This window comes from Chiloscyllium punctatum, chromosome 39, assembly GCF_047496795.1.
Source record: "Chiloscyllium punctatum isolate Juve2018m chromosome 39, sChiPun1.3, whole genome shotgun sequence".
NCBI lineage: Eukaryota > Metazoa > Chordata > Chondrichthyes > Orectolobiformes > Hemiscylliidae > Chiloscyllium > Chiloscyllium punctatum.
Window position 1 is genome coordinate 57,667,992 of NC_092777.1, and position 11,595 is coordinate 57,679,586.

Sequence of the window (11,595 nt, forward strand, 5' to 3'; positions counted from 1 at the left end):
GCTTAGAGGGATATGGGACCGGGTACATGGATAGGAAAGGGTTGTTGGAGGGATGTGGACCAGGGACGTGGATAGGAAAGCATTAGAGGGATATGGACCAGGCACCTAGATAGGAAATGGTTAGAGGGATATGGACCCGCTACATGAATAGGAAAGGGCTAGAGGGATATGGACCAGGTACATGGATAGGAAAGGGTTAGAGGGATATGGACCAGGGACATGGAGAGGAAAGGGTTAGAGGGATATGGATCAGATACATGGATAGGAAAGGGTTAGAGAGATATGGACCAGGTACATGGATAGGAAAGGGTTAGAGAGATATGGACCAGGTACATGGATAGGAAAGGGTTAGAGGGATATGGACCAGGTACATGGATAGGAAAGGGTTAGAGGGATATGGACCAGGTACATGGATAGGAAAGAGTTCGAGGGATATGGACCAGCAACAAGGATAGGAAAGGGTCAGAGGGACATGGACCAGGGACAAGGATGGGAAAGGGTCAGAGGGACATGGACCAGGGACAAGGATGGGAAAGGGTTAGAGGGATATGGATCAGATACATGGATAGGAATGTGTTAGAGGGATAAGGACCAGGTACATGGTTACGTAAGGGTTACATTGATATGGAACAGGTGCATAGATAGAAAGGGTAGAGGGATATAGATCACGTACATGGATAGGAAAGGGTTAGAGGGATAAGGACCAGGTACATGGATAAGAAAGGGCTCGAGGGATATGGACCAGGGACGTGGATACGAAAGGGTTAGAGGTATATGGACCAGGGACATGGAAAGGAAAGGGTCTGAGGGATATGGACCAGGGATATGGACAGGATAAGGTCTGAGAGATATGGACTAGAGACATGATTAGGAACGGGTCTGAGGAATATGGACCAGGGACATGAATAGGAAAGGGTTAGAGGGACATTAACCAGGGACATGGATAGGAATGGGTTAAAGGGATATGGACCAGGTACATGGATAGGAAAGGGATAGATGTTTAAGGACCAGATACATGAAAAGGAAAAGGTTAGAGGGATATGGACCAGGCACATGGATAGGAAAGGGTTATAGGAATATGGATCCGTTACATGGATAGGAATGTGTTAGAGGGGTATAGACCAGGTACATGGATAGGAAAGGGTTAGAGGGATATGGAGCAGGGACATGGAAAGGAAAGGGTCAGAGGGATATGGACCAGATACATGGATAGGAAAGGGTTAGAGGGATATAGATCCGGGACATGGATATGAAAGGATTAGAGGTATATGGACCAGGGACATGGAAAGGAAAGGGTCTGAGGGATATGGACCAGATACATGGATATGAAAGGATTAGAGGGGTATGGACCAGGGACGTGGATAAGAAAGGGTAATATAAAAATGGATCAGATACATGGACAGGAAAGGGTGAGAGGGATATAAATCAGGGATGTGGATATGAAAGGATTAGAGGGATATGGACCAGGGACATGGAAAGGAAAGGGTTAGAGGGATATGGATCAGGTACATGGACAGGAAAGCGTTAGAGGGATATGGACCAGGGACAAGGATGGGAAAGGGTGAGAGCGATATGGATCAGATACATGGATCAGAAAGTGTGATAGGAATTTGGATCAGGTACATGGATAGGAAAAGGTTAGAGGGATATGGACCACATACATGAGTAGGAAAGGGTTAGATGTTTATGGACGAGGTACATGGATAGGAAACAGTTAGAGGGATAAGGACCAGGTACATGGATAGGGAAGGGTTGAGGAATATGGACCAGTGACATGGATAGGGAAGGGTTAGAGGGATATGAACCAGGGACATGAATAGGGAAGGGTTAGAGGAATATGGACCAGGTACATGGATAGGAAATGGTTAGAGGGATATGGACCAGGGACTGGCGCTGCTTCGTGCTCCCACGAGGAGGTTGAACAGTTCATCCACTTTACCAACACCTTCCACCCCGACCTCAAATTTACCTGGACCGTCTCAGACTCCTCCCTCCCCTTCCTAGACCTTTCCATTTCTATCTCGGGCAACCGAATCAACGCTGGCATTTATTATAAACCAACCGACTCCCACAGCTGCCTAGACTACACCTCCTCCCACCCTGCCCCCTGTAAAAATGCCATCTCATATTCCCAATTCCTTTGTCTCTGCCGCATCTGCTCCCAGGAGGACCAGTTCCAATACCGTACAACCCAGATGGCCTCCTTCTTCAAAGACCACAATTTTCCCCCAGATATGATCGACGATGCCCTCCACCGCATCTCCTCCACTTCCCGCTCCTCCATCCTTGAGCCCCGCCCCTCCAACCGCCACCAGGACAGAACCCCACTGGTCCTCACCTACCACCCCACCAAACTCCATATATATCGTATCATCCGTCATTTCCACCACCTCCAAACGGACCCCACCACCAGGGATATATTTCCCTCCCCTCCCCATCAGCGTTCCGAAAAGACCACCCACTCTGTGACTCCCTCGTCAGGTCCACACCCCCTACCAACCCAACCTCAAGAAATGCAAAACTTGCGCACACACCTCCCCCCTTACTTCCCTCCAAGGCCCCAAGGGATCCTTCCATATCCACCACAAATTCACCTGCACCTCCACACACATTTATTGCATCTGCTGCACCCGATGTGGCCTCCTCTATATTGGGGAGACAGGCCGCCTACTTGCGGAACTTCAGAGAACACCTCTGGGACACCCGGACCAATCAACCCAACCACCCCGTGGCTCAACACTTCAACTCCCCCTCCCACTCCACCAAGGACATGCAGGTCCTTGGACTCCTCCATCGCCAGACCATAGCAACACGACGGTTGGAGGAAGAGCGCCTCATCTTCCGCCTAGGAACCCTCCAACCACAAGGGATGAACTCAGATTTCTCCAGTTTCCTCATTTCCCCTCCCCCCACCTTGTCTCAGTCCCAACCCTCAAACTCAGCACTGCCTTCCTAACCTGCAATCTTCTTCCTGAACTCTCCGCCCCCACCCCCTCTCCGGCCTATCACCCTCACCTTGACCTCCTTCCACCTATCGCATTCCCAACGCCCCTCCCCCAAGTCCCTCCTCCCTACCTTTTATCTTAGCCTGCTGGACACAATTTCCTCATTCCTGAAGAAGGGTTCATGCCCGAAACATCGATTCTCCTGTTCCTTGGATGCTGCCTGACCCGCTGCGCTTTTCCAGCAACACATTTTCAGCTCTGATCTCCAGCATCTGCAGTCCTCACTTTCTCCATGGATAGGAAAGGCTAGAGGGAAATGGACCAGGTACATGGATAAGAACGGGTTAGAGGGATATGGAACAGGAACATGGATAGGAAAGGGTTAGGGGGATATGGACCAGGGACGTGATTAGGAAAGGGTTAGAGGGACATGAACCAGCTACATGAATAGGAAAGGGCTGGAGGGATATGGACCAGGTACATGGATAGGAAAGGGTTAGTGGAATATGGACCAGGTTCATGGAATAGAAAGGGTTAGTGGGAAATCGACCAGGTACACGGGCAGGTACATGGATAGGAAAAGATTTGGGGAAATATGGACCAAACTCAGGGAAAGGGGAATAGTTGTGTTTGAGAAATCTGGTCGACATGGACGAGTTGGGCCGAAGGGTCTGTTTCCATGCTGTATATCTGTATGACTCTATGCTGCTATAGAGCAGTCTGATATTGCTTTGCAATATTGACCGAATCTTCGTTTAGTGTTTAGTGTTTAGCACCAATGTTTGATGCCATCTCTGTAGCTGTCGTCTCTAAAGGCTTGTCAGTCTGCTTCCTCACTAGGTAGAGTATTTGTGTACAAAATAGTTCAGCCTCTTGCCTTTATTTTCCCCGCGTTGGACCCTGTTTTATTTGATGACCGCCCACAATATTTGCAATGTGTCCATTGGCCTCGATCTTTCGGCCTACCCTCCTGGAGATCCTTGTCACTTTCCTCCCCATTGTTGTGTTGAGAAGGTAAGCTCTGCTTTTCAACACCCGACCTGAGCTGTCTACCCTCGGTGTGGACATGACCATTCCTGCTCCCATTTGTGTGCTGTCGCTGTCGATCGACACACCCCGTGTTGTTAATTTCCTCACAAATGAGATTCTTTTTTAGCTGATGCACTGTCTTAGCTGGATGGCCTTTTGTCCAGATTTATCTTGGATGAAATCATCTTCCATTTGCCTGAATCCACAGGTTGCTGAAAGCTGGGTTAATGCAGTCACATCTCTATTAATAACATTTGAAAAAAAGTAATCTATTTTTCTAATCAACCCATTCAGAGATGTTATTACACACCATTAGAGCAGGTAGGATTCGAACTACAGCCTCCTGGACTGGGGTAGGGACACTGCTGCTACACCACAAGACGGCCAAACAGGCTGTTTTTCACCCTGACCTCTAATGTTCAACATGTGCTATTTGTAAGTGATGTTCACGTTCAACAATGCTTGTCAGAACCCTGTAGTTTTTTTCTGTTCTTCAGAGAGTTTTAGTGCAGAATGTAAGGTGGTATTAAAAGAGTAGCTACCTTTAGCTGCTTTTGCTTGCCAATTAAATGTTTTACAATCTCCTATTTTTTCATGAGTGGATAGGCTGCCAGTTCTTCTTCTTATCAATGGAGTGGAGTTGGGAGAGAAATGTTATAGCCAGTGTCGACTCACCCAGTGTTACTGCTGCGGCTAACAGTTTCTTTGTTCTTTTTCTGTGTCTTTGAGTGTTTTATTTTGCAGTTTTCACTGCCCTGAATGGATGTTGTAGGGATTATAATGAGGTCAGCCAGGCGGACCTCATAGAATAGGAGTTCCCTGACTGGGGCTGTTAACCTGGTCCAATCCAGGGAGTCCTGGCTGACAGATATAAACAGGAGGGTCAGGGATTCTGTTCACTCTGTGAACTGGCTCTGAGGGAGCTGGATCAGTGTCAAACGCTGTCCGCGGTGTAAATAAAGGGTGACTTGGTGACAGGATAACGGTCTCTCTTGAATTGTATCGTGAATGTTTCTTGTTTAGAATCTGTTTCAATGCAACTCTTTGACAGTCAACCCCAGCTCCTGCTCCTGTCTCCATGTTCTGTATTGTTATGAAGGTGTAGGTGTTTACTGTACCTTTAAGAGAGAGTGAAAGCTGGCAAGGACTTAACAAGCACAGAGTGTGCTGAACAATTTAAAAATGTAACATTTGGCTGTGAAAGAAATAGCTGGAAGTGAGTTATGGTACACAACAAATTCGAATTTGGCCAATCAGTTTAAATTTTGCCTCAAGATACTAAAATCCAATCGAATTTGAATTTTACTGTTTTGACGACATCAAATCAGTGAGATGATCTAATGGTTTGGGGCATAAAAATTGGGCATTTTGAACAGTTAGCCAGAGCAGCAAAGAGCACCAACAAACACAGACTGCCCACAGAATCACTTTCTGAAAGGTACATGTTCATATGAAATCTGTGCAGCAGAAGACCAAAGGAAAGACCCAGGAAACTCTACAGAGGAAGATTTGGAGGAGAATCGACACAGCTGACTTGTTTTGAAATGTGGATTTTTTTGTAAAACCTAATCAGCTGGTTTTATCGGATCAATAGAGTGTTGTAGAGTGGGAGGTAGGTAAATAGTTAAGACAAAGGAGGATCACAGTGTAGACAGTTATTATTTAATGTTTTCTTTTCTTCTTGGAGTTAAAGAATAAATCTTTAAATAGTGGGATTTGGTAGTTCTCTGTCACACATACTTCAGCAGATTACGGCGCGAGGTGAGGTGAGCTTTTCTGTGGGTCTGGTTTCTATTAGCAGAGGGGTTTACCCCGTGTCGTAACAGTATCCAGAGAAGAACAGTTTTGTGTTGATTGTGTCATTATTCAAGATGACTGCCTCCACGTGCTTCTTGCCAGAGGTCAGTGACTGCAGTGGACCGTGAATGACGTTTGTAAACAATTGTGTTTCCATCCAAACAAACTTGATTAACAAGATAGCCTCCTTCTGTGCTGTAATGACCACTATACATGGACCTATGGGCTAACTATCCTGAGGGGAAACCCATTTATGGAACATTGCTGTTCAGTTATTGGCTGCTCCTGCATTACAACAGTCCTTCAAAATTAGCTGCACAGCTCTTCAGTATGTCCTGAGGTTTGCAAAAGGCGCTACGTAAATGTAGGACGTTTTATTGGCTGTTGGAGGTTTGCGTCTTCTGCCTTTTGCTTCCTCACTGGGATGGGAGTGGAGATGTGTTAACCTTTACAGAGTACATTGCTGAATTGCTCAACCCCCAGAATGTGGGGGAGTCTGTGTGATGTAGGGAACAATGTGGACAGACAGAGACCTATTGCTGAAATCTGACTTGCTGTCAGTATGAAGAACAGACCGATGAGTCAGCTTAAATGTCATGAAGTGAAGTTTGATCGTTTTGAAGTAAATGTGAAACAGCAGCAGCACAATGAAGGAGAATGGTAACTGATTCCTGTTAATGTTTGATTAATGTGCTTCGACCATGTTCTGCTTTCCAAACCATCTTAACAGACGACTGTGTGGGAGAACTCAGTGACTATACTACACCAGCTCTCAATGATGGCAGGGCACTTTGAGTGGCCTCATCTCATTGTCCTTCCTCAAGAAATCTGTACACTTATTACTCTGAGTAACTTGGTGCTCATGCTGTAGAGGAGCCGGTGTTGGGACTGGGGTGGACAAAGTTAAAAATCACAACACCTGGTTGTAACCAGGTTTATTTGGAAGCACTAGCTTTCTTAACACTGCTCCTTCATCATATGGCTGTGGAGCAGGATCATAAGACACAGAATTTATAGCAAAAGATACAGAGTCATGCAACTGAAACAATACATTGAATAAACCTCGATTGGTGCTCAGTCTTTCATCTTGTAGAATGGGTTACAGGTTTCAGTTCTTTAATATGTAAACCCCAGAACTTCTTTTAAGTCACATTCCTGAGATAACTTAACGTTTTATTTAAAAAAGGTGACATCTCAGCTCAGACAATGCATTAAAGGTGTGAGGTTAGAGTCTGCTTGTATCCCAATGTTGAGTCAGACTGGTTCTATTTCCAAAGTAGGAATTTATAAGATGTCACATGGACTGACTGCCTACAGATTGTGTGCTTTTTGAGCAAAATAGAATGTATCTGCAGATACAATTCTGCAAATGCAAATTCGCCGCATAGTCTTGTGTGTGTGTGTGTGTGTGTGTGTGTGAGACAGAGAGAAAGAGAGAGAGACAGCTTGTGCATTTGATTGTGAGTATCCGTGAGAGTGTGTGTGTGTGCGCGTGCTTAGCAGAGGATGTGCATGAGTGTGATGCAGTATAAGACTGTGAGAGGGTGAATGTGGGGGTTGGGGTGGTTGTATGTGTGTGTGCAAGAGAGGGTCTGCTCTAAGTGTGTGAATATGTAAGAGTGTGTGTGTGTGCACGTGTGTGTGCACATGTGTGTGTGTGCTTGTGAGAGTGTGGATAGTGTAGTGGGGTCACCTTTAGTGTGACATGAACCCAAGGTCCTGGTTAAGGCCATCCCGTGGGTACCGAACTTGGCAATCAGCCTGTGCTTGGCCACTTTGCGGTGTTGCCTGCAAAGTCTATCTTGGAGGGTGGTCACCCAAAGATCCAAGGCCGAATGTCCCGGACTGCTGAAGTGCTCCCTGACTGGGTGGGAACACTCCTGTCTGGTGATTGTTGTGCGGTGTCCATTCATCCGTTGTCGTAGCATCTGCTCAGTCTCGCCAATGTACCACGCCACAGGACATCCTTGTCTGCAGAACATTGGCCACACTATCATGTGGAATGGTTCCCCATTATTAGAATCCATTCAGGTGAACTCCAACTACACTGCCCCCAACAGTGCTCTCCTGGCAGGTGCACCAGGGTTGAATGAAGAGAATAAATTTAGGGAATCAGGAATCACAGGAGTGGCATTATCACTGAGCTGTTAATCCAGCAATGCAGAAGTCTGGTTCAAATCCTGGCAGGGCCAATGGTGGAATTCAACTTCAAAAACCAAAGTCTGGAATTAAAAACCTAATGACAACCATGAATTAATCCTCAGGGAGGGAAGAATCCCAGCTGGTTTACTAATTCCCTCTCTTTAGGGCAGGCAACAGCTGTCCTATCCTACATGTGACTCCAGACCCACAGCAATGTGCTTGACTCTTAACTGCCCTCTGGGCAACTAGGGATGGGCAATAAATACTGACCAAGCCAGCGATGCCCACATCCTGTGAATAAATTTTAAAAAGTCTCTTCAATCTTGCTTTCAGCAACATAACTCGGTTTCTGGTACAATAGGAGTCAGACAGTTACATATTGTCCATGAATGCTCCCAGTTCTAGGTTCGAACAGGGAGTAAAACTGTCTCACCACCACCCCCTACTGGACACAGTAAGCCAGTGTTGATATCCCAACCGTCAGCACTAACCACATGAATACCTGGATTGTTTTTACCACATGAATACCTGGTTATAGTGGCTCAGGGTCGCTGCCTCAGTCGCACCCTCACCCCCCTGGACAGGACTTGGCTGAACATTCCAGGATATTCGTCTCAGGTTCCTATCCTGCCTCCCCCTACGCAGACGATTCCTCACTGCAAACACAGTCTGCAGCTGCTGAAAGATTTCCAAGAATGGTTTCATCTTTGAGGAACTTTGGTTCTGGGGAGAAATCAGAGCAGCTGCTGCAGTTTCCTTGGAGGACAGAGGCTTGAGAGGAGGAGGCCACTCAGCCCCTCGGGCCTGATCTGCCATTCAGTACATTCAAGGCTGATCTGATTTTAACACCAAGCCTGCGTTCCTGCCTATCCCTCAAAATGAATACAGAAGCAAAGCACAAAGAGATTTGGGTAAGGCTTGTGTTGGGCTTTGCTGGAAGATTGGAGTGATCTTTACTGGAGTGATCCCAATGGTGTATTCAAACGACAGGTTATGGGGAGATCAGGGTCGTTCATTGGCGGGGGGGGGGGGGGGGGGTTGAGTTTAAGAGATGCGAGGTTATGCTGCAGGTCTGTCAAGCCCTGGTTAGACCACACTTGGAATATTGTGTTCAGTTCTGGTCACCTCATTATAAGAAAGATGTAGAAGCTTTAGAGAGGGTGCATAGAACATAGAACATAGAACATAGAAGAATACAGCGCAGTACAGGCCCTTCAGCCCTCGATGTTGCGCCGATCAAAGCCCACCTAACCTACACTAACCCACTATCCTCCATATACCTATCCAATGCCCGCTTAAATACCCATAAAGAGGGAGAGTCCACTACTGCTACTGGCAGGGCATTCCATGAACTTACGACTCGCTGAGTGAAGAACCTACCCCTAACATCAGTCCTATATCTACCCCCCCTTAATTTAAAGCTATGCCCCCTTGTAATAGCTGACTCCATACGTGGAAAAAGGTTCTCACTGTCAACCCTATCTAACCCCCTAATCATCTTGTACACCTCTATCAAATCACCCCTAAACCTTCTTTTCTCCAATGAAAACAACCCCAAGTGCCTCAGCCTTTCCTCATAAGATTTTCCTACCATACCAGGCAACATCCTGGTAAACTTCCTCTGCACCCGTTCCAGTGCCTCCACATCCTTCCTATAGTATGGCGACCAAAACTGCACACAATATTCCAGATGCGGCCGCACCAGAGTCTTATACAACTGCAGCATGACCTCAGGACTCCGGAACTCAATTCCTCTACCAATAAAAGCCAGTACGCCATATGCCTTCTTCACTGCACTATTTACCTGGGTGGCAACTTTCAGAGATCTGTGTACATGGACACCAAGATCCCTCTGCTCGTCCACACTACCAAGTAGTCTACCATTAGCCCAGTAATCCATCTTTTTATTACTCTTACCAAAGTGAATCACTTCACACTTAGCTACATTGAACTCCATTTGCCACCTTTCTGCCCAGCTCTGCAGCTTCTCTATATCCCGCTGTAACCTGCCACATCCTTCCTCACTGTCTACAACTCCTCCGACTTTCGTATCATCCGCAAACTTGCTCACCCAACCTTCTAACCCTTCCTCCAGGTCATTTATAAAAATGACAAACAGCAATGGTCCCAAAACAGATCCTTGCGGAACACCGCTAGTGACGGCACTCCAAGATGAACCTTTGCCATCAACTACTACCCTCTGTCTTCTTCCAGCCAGCCAATTCCTCATCCAATCCTCCAACTCACCCTCAATGCCATATCTCTGTATTTTCTGCAGTAGCCTACCATGGGGGACCTTATCAAACGCCTTACTAAAATCCATATATACCACATCTACCGCTTTCCCCTCATCTACCTCCTTAGTCACCTTCTCAAAGAATTCAATAAGATTTGTGAGGCACGACCTGCCCTTCACAAAACCATGCTGACTATCCTTGATCACATTATTCTTATCCAGATGTGCATAAATCCTATCCCTTACAATTCTCTCTAAGACTTTGCCCACAACAGAAGTGAGACTCACTGGCCTATAGTTACTAGGATTATCCCTACTCCCCTTCTTGAACAAGGGAACCACGTTTGCTAGCCTCCAGTCCTCTGGCACTACTCCTGTCGACAAAGAGGACACAAAAATCAAGGCCAATGGCTCTGCAATCTCCTCCCTTGCTTCCCAGAGAATCCTAGGATAAATGCCATCAGGCCCAGGGGACTTATCTATTTTCACCCTTGCCAGAATTTCCAACACCTCTTCTCTACATATCTCAAAGCCATCCATTCTACTTATTCGTGCCTCAGTATTCATATCGACAACAATGTCCTGTTCCTGAGTGAATACTGACGAAAAGTATTCATTCAGCGCCTTCCCAATCTCTTCAGCCTCCACACGCAACTTCCCATTACTATCCTTGATTGGACCTATTCCTTCCCTAGTCATTCTTTTATTCCTAACATACCTATAGAAAGCCTTAGGGTTTTCCCTAATCCTACCAACTAAGGACCTTTCATGTCCCCTCCTTGCTGCTCTTAGCTCTCTCTTCAGGTCCTTCCGGGCTACCTTATAACTCTCAATTGCCCCTATTGAACCTTCACGCCTCATCTTTACAAAGGCTGCCCTCTTCCATTTAACAAGGGATTCCAACTCCTTATTAAACCACGGCTCCCTCACATGACCCTTTCCTCCCTGCCTAATAGGTACATACTTATCAAGGACACTCAATAGTTGCTCCTTGAACAAGTTCCACATATCAATTACGCTCTTGCCTTGGAATCTACTTTTCCAATCCACACATCCTAAGTCATGCCTCAACGCATCATACTTTCCCTGCCCCCAGCTATAACTCTTGCCCTGTAGTACACACTTATCCCTCTCCATCACTAGAGTAAAAATCACCGAATTGTGGTCACTGTCCCCAAAGTGCTCACCTACCTCTCGTTCTCATACCTGGCCTGGTTCGTTACCCAGAACCAAATCCAGTATGGCCTCACCTCTTGTTGGCTTATCTACATATTGTGTCAGGAAACTCTCCTGCACACATTGCACAAACACTGACCCATCTAATGAACTTGAGCTATAGCTTTCCCAATCAATATCAGGAAAGTTAAAGTCTCCCATAACAATCACCCTATTACTGTCACTCTTCTCCTGAATCATCTTCGCAATCCTTTCTTCAACGATTCTAGG